The sequence below is a fragment of the Callospermophilus lateralis genome, unplaced genomic scaffold, assembly GCF_048772815.1.
Source record: "Callospermophilus lateralis isolate mCalLat2 unplaced genomic scaffold, mCalLat2.hap1 Scaffold_63, whole genome shotgun sequence".
Lineage (NCBI taxonomy): Eukaryota > Metazoa > Chordata > Mammalia > Rodentia > Sciuridae > Callospermophilus > Callospermophilus lateralis.
Window position 1 is genome coordinate 19,308,286 of NW_027514713.1, and position 11,266 is coordinate 19,319,551.

At 30.8% G+C, this 11,266-nt stretch overlaps 1 pseudogene; it reads left to right on the forward strand.

The window, feature by feature from the left end:
* The first annotated feature begins 1,465 nt into the window (after positions 1 to 1,465).
* On the forward strand, positions 1,466 to 10,920 carry LOC143389448 (neurotensin/neuromedin N-like; annotated as a pseudogene).
* The last annotated feature ends 346 nt before the right edge of the window (positions 10,921 to 11,266 follow it).

Sequence of the window (11,266 nt, forward strand, 5' to 3'; positions counted from 1 at the left end):
ATGTTGTACAAAATAATTCAACTCTATGGGAATCAATCCATATCTTCCTCTTAGTTATGTCTGTATTATTGTTTAAAAATCAAACAAATCAGACAATTTTAACTTTATTCACATCCCAAATAGCAGTGTTTGTTCAACTCATTCCATGGATCCTCATTATTTAGGATTTGCCTTTCAGTGATAGAAATCTCTAATGCAAGAAGAAAGCTTCATTCCAAAAGACAATTTGAACAATTTTCTTTTGATAACCCAGAGGAGGGAATAAGTGTCATTTAAGTTCACCAAATACATGAAGATTCTGTCTTAGACATGTGACTCTGGGTGGGGGAGGGTGGATATATAGAATTTTCTTCTTTCTGAAAGTACAGTATCCTTTTTTGGGGGAGGGGGTAAAAGGAAGACTACATCAGGGAAATAAATTTGATGCAATGGTGAAACATAATAAAAAAAGGAATATAAAAAGAATGAGAAATAACAGCAGGAATGAATCTGAAATGAGCTGATCAATGCAAACACCAAAAGAATAAAGAATCAGAAAAAAATATTAATAATAGTGATACACATTTCCACCTTCTAGCACATGAACAATTTATAGCTTCATTTTATAAACATGAAATTGGTTTTCTACAACATTGAACCACAAGTCAACATATATAATTCATCCATTATCTCAGTTACTTGTAATAAAAACTTTACAGTTTAACAGGAAATCATTTCTATTCCTTGGAGCCACTATTCTTTCTTCTTTACTGATTTCCTTCCTTTTCTCTAAACTCTTTGACTTAATCTCTATATTATAATTGATTCTCTGATGACCTTCCTTTTTCTTTTAGCCTGTACTATCTAAAACTTATATTCATTTTGAAACCACGAAACATTTGCTCAGAAGTTTAGGCTATACAAAAAAATACTCTGATTCTTTTAGGAACTTCCAAACCAAAGAAACCCTTGATTTCCTGCATTCATCCTGGACACATTACTTAAATACTAGAAATAATAGACATTATGTTTCACAAAATCAGAATGACAAATTCCTGGAGTGGGAACATGAAAGAAAATGGGGAGGGGGTGGGAGAAGGGGTGCTGGGGTTCTTTTCCAGGATGCTGTATATGGCAGTGCTTTTGGATGACTCCTTCTGTGCATCAGAAATCCGGAGCAATAGCAGCAATTAGGGAATATCATCACTTACAGTCAAGGTTCAGAAGTGGGGAAGAGATGAGGGACAAAGGAAAAAGGGAGGAGGAAGTGGGGGGAGAAAGAGAGGGATAGAAATGAGGACAGGAACACCCCTAATCCCTGTACAGTCATGACATCATCCTCCTGCTTAAATATATATAGGGAATGGCCAGAGCATCTCTTATAGTTCTCTCACTTTCAGAGTCAGCTGAAGGCTAGACAAAGCTCCACAGAAAGCCTTTCAGTGTCTGACTTCTGTGGACTTGGCTTGAGAGAAGGCTGAGAGAGATGATGGCAGGCATGAAAATCCACCTGGTGTGCATGATACTCCTGGCTTGCATCTCCTGGAGTCTGTGCTCAGGTAGGCCGAACAGCATTTCACAAAACCCTTCAGTGATTTTTTTGCAATGTGTTGCTACTTATGTTAATGTATCCAGGGAGAAGACTTTTTCCTCTTTATTCAGGATTTGCCTTTTCCTTGATATAAACTGTGAATATCATCTTATTCTGTGTTTCTGTGTATAAGAAAAGAGATTTATTTTTCCCTTTTTAAAATCTGCAAAGCAATAAAAAAGATTTAAGGTAACACTGCATGCCCCCTCTGTAATACAATGATGAGAGAAAAGCAAACAAATGAGCAAAAGTTTGAATTAGGTTGGGCATTATATAATGAGAAGTACAGGGAAAGTGTCTGTCGATGTGCAAGCTCATCATTAAAACTCATTCCATTCAAAATGCTTTATTCTGATCATCAGAAATTCTCCTGGAAAGTGGTGGCTTCCCCTCACTTATCTTTGTAATTGACTTCAAATAATTTTTTTAAAAAGTCACTGTGTTAGGCAAAAACAAAATAAAATTTGATGAATAAGTAAATAGAGCATTATTTGCAAAAAAAAATATTTCTAGAAAATATAAAATCCTCCAAGTTCTTTATAAAAAATATATTTTATGGTATATTTATATGATACAGCATGCTATTCATATAATTGCTTTTAATTGCATGTCATTTAAGTTGATGCAAAACATAATTGGAAAATTGGTATTCTAATGTTAATGGAAATATTTAGTTTTAGAGTGTTTTACATATGACAGTTAAGTAGAAGGCATATATTATCAAATATTTATAAATAACACATCTTGAGAATAAGTTTTAAATTTAAAGAAGTAACATGAAATATTATAATGATTACAATATGCTTCAGCTAATGCTTGAAAAATAATTGAATAATCACATCAAAGTGAAAATGAGAAAAATACATTAAAATCATTTAACCTGCTTTTATAGCTTTGATACCTCATATGTAACATTGATGTTCAATTCAAACTTATGATTTTTAAGCATAAAATTAAGATCTAGTAGAACATAAAATATAATTTATACAAAGTTTTTCTTTGTTAATAATTAAAAAAGAATTTTGCAAAATTTTATGAGAAAAATACCAACTTTTCTACAATTGTGATTTTATTTAACACATGAGATTAAAGACATAATTAGACTATGTAGAAAAAATTAATTGAACATTGTATCTATTAACTTGAAGTTGCTTGCTGTGATAAACCTAAATTTACAGGGGTTTGGTGAACAGTGTTCGTACATGAATAGTAGAATTTGTCTTTCCTTTTCAAAAGCATATTGCATCTTTAACAAATTGAGTTAAAAGTTCTATGGTATAATTTAGTTCCTAGAATGGATTTAAGAATGGATTTTAAGAATGGATTTAAGAATGGATTTTAAGAATGGATTTTAAGTTTTAAGAATGGATTCTCTAAGTTTGATACTTTTTATAAAAGTACAGCATAAAAGGTAGATAGAACCACTTTTAATATATGCTTTGTTTTATCACAAAAGACCAGAAAGTATGAACTGTCGTGTTACTATCGTGTTCTACAACTTGTTATTATTACTTGTAGAATTTTCAAAGTTTTTATTTTCCATAATATGTTTATAAGTGGAAACTTAGGATATTCTAAAAAATTCAGATTCATTTTCAACACTACTTTACATATGTTGATAGACAGATCCACTTTTCCTTACTCATCTTGATAAAATTGTAAAGTAATCATAATTCAAATTCTTGTTTAAAGTAGAAAACAATTCGTTCAAGGAGTGTTTTGTAAAATGACATCTCATGAGAAATAAATCTCAGTATCTTTTCTATCCTAAAGTTATCAGTCATCAATTCCCTTTGGTTTTGTGTTGAAAAAGTCTCTTCTACTCATATTTTCATTATGTTGACTATGAAATATCAATATACATACTTTCTATATGTGTGAACTATTTCTGGTAAAAATAAGCTACTCCAGCATATTTGATGAAATCCATGTTATACCATATAATAAAAAATGTTACTGAGATTCAGAGATTAAACAGCTACAAATCACAAATAATCATGGCTTATTTTCTTAGAAGTGCTTCTATTCTTCTGGTCTCCTGCTAGCCTAAAATTAAATTATCATTCATTTATTCTGAATATATTTTTAAAGAAAATAAATGCATAAAAGACACTAAGCCTCTAAGACTAAATTTTTAAGATTAATTTAAAATATGTAGGTTAAGTTATAATTATATAGTGCGTGATTACATAGTAAACATATGGTTTTGATTTTTTCTCAGATTCTGAAGAGGAAATGAAAGCATTAGAAGCAGATTTAGTGGCCAATATACATACGTCAAAGGTAACTTTCTTTTCTTTAACTTGGGGGAGAAGAATATATAAATTTTCACTGTACATATGGTGTCCTTTTCTTATAGTAATAACTTCCCATCAAGACTGAAAAGTTCCTTGGGAGGCATTTCCTTTTGGGGTAAACTTTGAGCTCTAAGGAGTTAAGGGTGTTAATGTGACAGGGAAAGAAACTACAGTAACTCAATCAGCATTGTGGAACTTTTACTAAGTAGCCACATATGATTTATGTGGTCATGCAAATGTATTTAAAGAAACTGACTTCCATCCTTAGTGCATCATGTATGATGAAAGATATATTGGCCTCTAGTGTAGCACTTAAATGAACTTTTCACCTTTTTCATTACATTGCAGAAAATAAAATAGGTTTCCTAAATTGAAAATGACAGAGTATGGCAACCTGTGAAAGAAATGTGCTCAAGAGGAAATAGTACTAGACAGGCAAACAGTAGCCTTGAGGTTTACTCCTGAAATCATGACTTACAAACTATTTGATCTTAAACAGTTCAGTTAAGTAGCCTGGCTTTTCCTTTGTTTCTTTTTTATTAAATGCAGCGATTGAAGCTTACGATCATCTAGAAATTTATAGTTCTGTAATGTTTTCAAAAGTTATAAGCTGTACTCTTTATTGTATGGCAACATTTAAATTGTCCCTCTAATGGAAGAGTCATCTGTACCTGATAATTGTTTTTATTGAACCAAGTAAAACTTTGTATCCTGAGCCTTATTAATCCTTTCTTGGGATGTTAAAAGCAATTTTTTTAGTTTGCAACCTTTACCTAGAAAGAAAAAAAAATCTCAACTAATTTATGTCTGATAATCATGCTACCATACTACATTGATACTACATTGATAATTCAGAGTTAGTCAATCAATGGGGATCTAAATATGTGGTCAGAGCATAGGTTTCCAATCAAAAGATTTCTTCTGTAGGAAAAATTTCCAGCTGAGACAATCACTTGGTACCATGATAGTTATAACACTGCTGTACCAAAGTTGAAGAGACTATAACCATAATGGTATCAAGTTAATGTTTTACTAACTCAAGTATTTAACCTTATGATAATAGACCCTTTGCTACCATTTATTCAGAATCACAGTAGCTTTATGGTTTCTCCTACACAAAAGTAGGACAATAACTAAAATCATTAGTCTGTTTTGAAAAATAGATTAGATTTCAAAGCCTGGTGAAATGTTATAGATTTTATTTGTCAAATTTCAAGTCTACATTAGCACTGAAAGGTCCTAAATAATCCCCCCAAATATGATATAGTTTGGGGAGTGGGAGCTATTTGAGAACCTATTGAGAGTAGAGTTGTGATTATTTTTCTGACCAAGATATTATAAAGATAAACTAATCCTAGTATATGGACTGATTTAATTTTTTCTCTTAAGAGAAATGCACTGCAAACATATAGGATGAATAATTTTTTCCCATTTCTCCCTTAAATTCATTAAGTGGGAAAAATTGAATTTCAATGCCTCTTTTTAATCAAGAGATAGAGTCTAAGATAAGTAGGTCACATAATTTTAATTGTTCCAATTTCATTGCTTATTTCTTATTTTTATAAAATTATTTTATCATTCATTTATAAGAAAGATTATTCAATCATTTATGCTGTGTTTATAGCACTATGCAAGTGGGAACTCTAGATTTACAACCATTTTAAACAAATTGCTACATTTAAACATTGGATAAGAATAGTATTTGTGGTTGGAATGAATACAACTCTATTATTAAATTCTCTAGAAAGCTTTAGTTTTCCTTTTTCTACTTCATAGGTAAGATAAGTGAGAAGTTTCAATTTTATAGTAAAGTTGTTTAGATATTGGAATATTATTGCTGAAATACACCTAGGCAACAGAAAGTGAAGAGAGATTCTAATGGAAAAGAAATGGAATGTAGAGAAGATTTTTTTTCTTCTCATAAACAGTTGTCTTTATTATCAATGCTAGTGTTTTGATATAGTCTTATTAAGAAAGAGAACCTGATATAGTATATCTTTAGACTATCAAAAAGCTAATTGAATATTCTAATTTTCTGTGATCAAACTCAATGCCTTTCATATAGAAGGTGTTCAACAATGCTTATGAACTAATAATTGGAATGCAGGATTTGTTAATAAACTCATACTTTATATCCAAATGTAAAAACTTCGATGACAGACAGATGACTTTGATTATTTTCAATTTGGTGCTATCTTTCAATTTATCCATCTGCTCGGTTCATATGAGTTCAGTGAATAACATATAGTGACAGTTTGTCGTACCACTTAGGTCACATTTAATACAGGAAAGAAATTTGAGAAGCATCATGAGCAATATTAGAAAGTTAGACCTTTGTAGTTCAAACCTTCTACAAATATGTTTCCAAATACATGTCCCTTGGTTGTCCTTTGGTCAAGATGGCTCTTCCTGCTGTGCTTCCTCAGTGGGACAGGGGCTTGGTGACTTTTTACTCTATGTATTCTGCTTAGTAATAGATATTTGCTTAATGACATCTTTCCAGATTTATAAAAGCAAATTTGTTTATGTGTTTTCATGGTAATTTGTTTTTCTTCATATTTTAAAAATCGCTATTTATCATTTGGCTATAATATGTCAAGAAAAGTTATAACTAGATCTGCATCCAGATTTCCCCATAGCTAACTGTTTAAAAGTATTTGAACTGCTACTTTTGTTTTATGCTACTTACTCATTTACACCTGATTCAGTTTTTTAACACTGCCTTCTCTTCTGGTATATTTCATGTTTATTGCTATTCTATTAATCTATCCCATTGATTACTCAGCTTTAAAATGCATTTTAATAATGGGCATGGTAAGACTTTCCTTATTACTATTTAATTTTTCTAAATCTTCTATTACTATTTAATTTTTCTAAATCTTCTTGGTTATTCTTGACACAGTCATCCTTTGAATTTACCTTCTTTTGCCAAATCCTCATACAACTTCTAGTCTCCCCAAATTTTTTTCCAGTTGAGACATTGATTTGCAAATTGCATTATATTTGGATAGTATTTCAGAGAAAATGGTTACCTGATATTGTTATCAAGCCTGTCCATCATGTCTCTGTCATCATTTAAATCTGTAGCTTTTATAAGTCCTTCAGGAGAAGTTTACACTTTCCTTTATCTGTGCTCTTACACATTTTTGCTAATTTTAATTAATTTTTAATAGGTTCTCCTACTTCTTTATATGTTTCCTTATTGGTTACTCTTGAAATTGAAGGATAGCTGATTATATTAATTATGGTTTCAGACAAAATATTATTTAAAAAAGACAATTTCAGAAAATATTAAAATTTGCAAATAACTTGGTCAGTTGTGGTATTGGCCATGACAACTATTAATGTGTGAAATATTCAATGACCTCACATTATTGTGATAGTCAAAATTTATTAATAAAAATTTATTCCATGCTTCCTTTCACATTAAGCTAAAGTATAACAGAGAATAGTATTTTTGAATTTAGAATTTTTTCATCTGATTATATACACACATATTTATAGATTTACACTGTTATTTTCATTTTCTTTCTTAATTTCGTCTGTGTGTATCTGCATCTGTATGTGTGTATAACTTCATCCCATTCTATTACATAGGTAATATGAGGTGCTGGCACCATGCAACTTTGTGACATGAAGGTACTCAATTGATAGTACTGTATTTATTAGAGTAACTATTAGACTCTAAAGTATAATTGTGTAACACAACAGAAGTTCATGTATTTATTTGTATATGTTTGGTTACAATATCTTTTCTTTTTTCTATATTTCAGATCAGTAAAACAAGTGTTCCTTCATGGAAAATGACCCTGCTAAATGTTTGCAGTTTCATAAATAACTTGAAAGGCCACTGAGGAAACAGGAGAGGTTCATGAGGAAGAGCTTGTTACAAGAAGGAAACTCCCTGTTGTTCTAGATGGCTTTAGCCTGGAAGCAATGCTGACAATCTACCAGCTCCAAAAAATCTATCACAGCCGAGCCTTTCAACACTGGGAGGTAAAATGAAAACAAAATATGAGTATAATTATATTTATACTAGTTAGCTTTCATTTGTATTGATTTTTATATCCTGGCCAGATCATAACCGGAAGATTTACAAATGTTAAAGAAGAATAAACCATGTGTTGAGGTCAACATTGCTTCAGATCTTCAAAGTGTCCTTCAAATATTTGGAGTTTAGCAAAAACAGTTTTTCTTCAGTCTTAAAAAGGAGGATATATCTTTAGGCAGATTTGATCCATATGCTTTTACTGTACATAAATGGAAGGCATACTTAGGCAATCTTTGTTGGTGGTGGTATTGGTGGCATGTCTAAGAAATTTAAGAAACTCAAAATGTTTTCTTAAAAACACATGTATGTGTATTTATCTATAAACAAACAGTGAACACAAAAAGTGTCCAAATAAAATGGAAATAAAGACACAAAATGTTCCTTTTGAATATATTAGTCAAATAAAAAATATATTTGCATGAGTAAAAGTATAAAATCAGGATCTGTATCTCTTTTATTCCAGTTTTATTTGGAACTCCCAGGTTTGTCTGTTCATAAGGGGTTTGGGGAGCTTTTGTATTTGAATATGTTAGGTAAATAAATTTGTTTAGGTTATAAAAATATATATAAAATAGGAATCTATATCTGCATCATTCTGGTTTTAAGAACCATTGTGGTCTGTGCTTATTTATAGATAAACACATGTGACTTTGTGTGTGTATCTAACTTCCTATTATAATTGAGTGGTGGATTTCAGGTATTCTGAGCAGCTGAATTCGGTCTATCACAGACAAAATAGCCAATTGCCATAATACAGATTTAAAACAAAGGACTAGACTGGTGACTTCCTGACTTTGGTTTACAAATATTAATTTGTTTGCAAAATTTAAAAATGCTTTAATAATGAAATTTGACTTATATTTAGTAAATGTGCAGAGCTAGCCATTTAGAACCAGAAGATAGTTTGAAAGTAACTAATACTTCTTTCTTGGGTTTGCACAATCTAAATGTATAACATTAAATCTGTGAAGGAACAGAGTAATAATACTAGTCAAAACATTCTACATTCATCAAAGTTATGTTCATCCATATTTCAGTGTAGCTGCCAATTAAATATTCTGAAACAATTCCAACAATTTTTTTCTTTGGACAGGCAACTTAAATGCCAACATTTAAGCTACCATCACTTAGGTATAACCACAATTATCTTCAGTTCCCTACATATTAATTCTAGTTCCACCCCTTCTCTCCTACTGAATAAATAAGCAAATATGAGAGCATTAAAGGAAAAATTATTTGTAAAATTTAATAGTTTGACAATTATTAAAGATAATGTTTTGGAGCTCGGGTTGTAGCTCAGTGGTAGAGTGCTTACCTGGCACATATGAGGCCCTGGGTTGGATCCTTAGCACCACATAAAGATAAATAAATAAAATATAGGTATTGTATCCATCTAAAACAACAAATTTTTTAAAAAAATAATGTATCGCAAAACACTATGATTTTTTGACTTAATTGATATAAGTTGCTGTAAAAGATAAATTAGAGTTTTGGAAACATGAAAAAAATATTGAGGTTAAACAAGAGAAGAGATAAATATATGCTTTAAAAAAAGGAATATTTAACAATTTTCCCAACAGGAGAAACATTTTTTTCAGATTAACCTCCATGAAAAATTTGCTTAATGTTTTATGTACTGAGTTTACACCAACACCGAAGATCTGAGGGTGCCTTCCTTGCTGTTATAACTAACTTGTGACTTGTGCCATGAAGATGCCTGCAGGAAAGGCAAATACAAGCAGAATAGCTAGTGCTTATTCTAACCAGTAAACAAAAAGTTGCTTTCCAGATGAAAATCCAAAAAAGACTAGTTTTAATTTTACTTGCTGTACTATTCATTCTTTAATTTTAATTCTGGCTAAATGGTTTATTCTTCAAAATATTGTTTAGGTCAATAAAACTTGAAAATACAAATCTAAACATGGGAAAATGTCAATTATATGTTATTTATCCAGAAAAAAAACCCCTGAATAAACTATTATGCAGACAAGTCAAGTGCACATAAGATTGGAACTTTTGCTATTTTAAAGGTTATTGAATGATTTAAAAATAAAATTATAATGTCATTCTGAGTATAGTACAAGTAATTACAGACTATGCACAGAGAAACGAAAGATTAAGGAACTAGATTGTCTGACAGTAGCTGGTTTTTCTTCTCTGAAACTGAATAGCTGTGGGTTGAAATAAAATACATGATGATATGATGTTATGCATGTTCATTATAATTTAAATGTCAGTATTAGTTATAGTGACCTCGAAGTTTAGAAAATAACCACAACTAAAGAGATCTTAGTGAGTTAAACAGAGCTTTCCTAAATGCTGATGTATATAACAACTAAGGCAGAGCAGGCATTCTTGTATGACTAAGAAATGAATTTTAGAATGGCCTTCAAATCACCTTGGAAATTGACTTAATTGAATATAAAATCCTGTTAACTTTTCAGATAAAGTTGATTTACCAGATTCAAAACTATTTTTGTTGTGACAAATGATGTGTTTCATACAATTTTGGTCTCCTCATCGTAAATTCAAGCATGAAAAATATTCAAGTGTGTATTTGGTGTGTTCTCTTCTCTGGAGAGATTAGTGTCAGACCTCTAAAAGTACAGAGATTTTTACAGAACTTTCCTGTGTTTACAGCCTGATGAACTAGGAAGGACACTGAACAGAGAATCAGAAAGATCACGTTAGGTCCCATCTCGGGCATTTGACAGTCATATATCCTTTAATAAAACAATTTCTTTGATGTTACATGTTTTGCTCCAGACAGAAAATAGGATAAAATATACAAAAATGCTCCAAAATAGAGATTTTGTGCATATAAGTTTCATTTGTGTCCTATTTTTCAGATAATTCAGGAAGACATTCTTGATAATGGAAATGAAAAAAATGAGAAGGAAGAAGTCATAAAGAGAAAAATTCCTTACATTCTGAAAAGGCAACTGTATGAGAATAAACCAAGAAGACCCTACATACTTAAAAGGGGTTCTTACTACTACTGAGGAGATATACATTTTCTTTACATTTGATTGTGATTTATCATCCTTGTTTGAATACTAATTATATATGTGTGAAAATGTGACAAAATGTGCTTATTTTGACTCTTCCACAATAGTGATTTATTGGGTGTGATTTTTCTGCATACATATAAATTGGACTAAATGTTTTCAAATAAATCTACATCTTGAGCATGATGTGTTATGTATAATTGGAATAAACAGTTATCACGTTACATATAGCGTGTTTTGTAGTTTTGCAAAACACATTATGGGTTGTTTAAACAGTCAGAATATTTGACATTTTATGTGAAATTATGAGAAATTCTAACAAAGTAGGACAGCAAAGTCT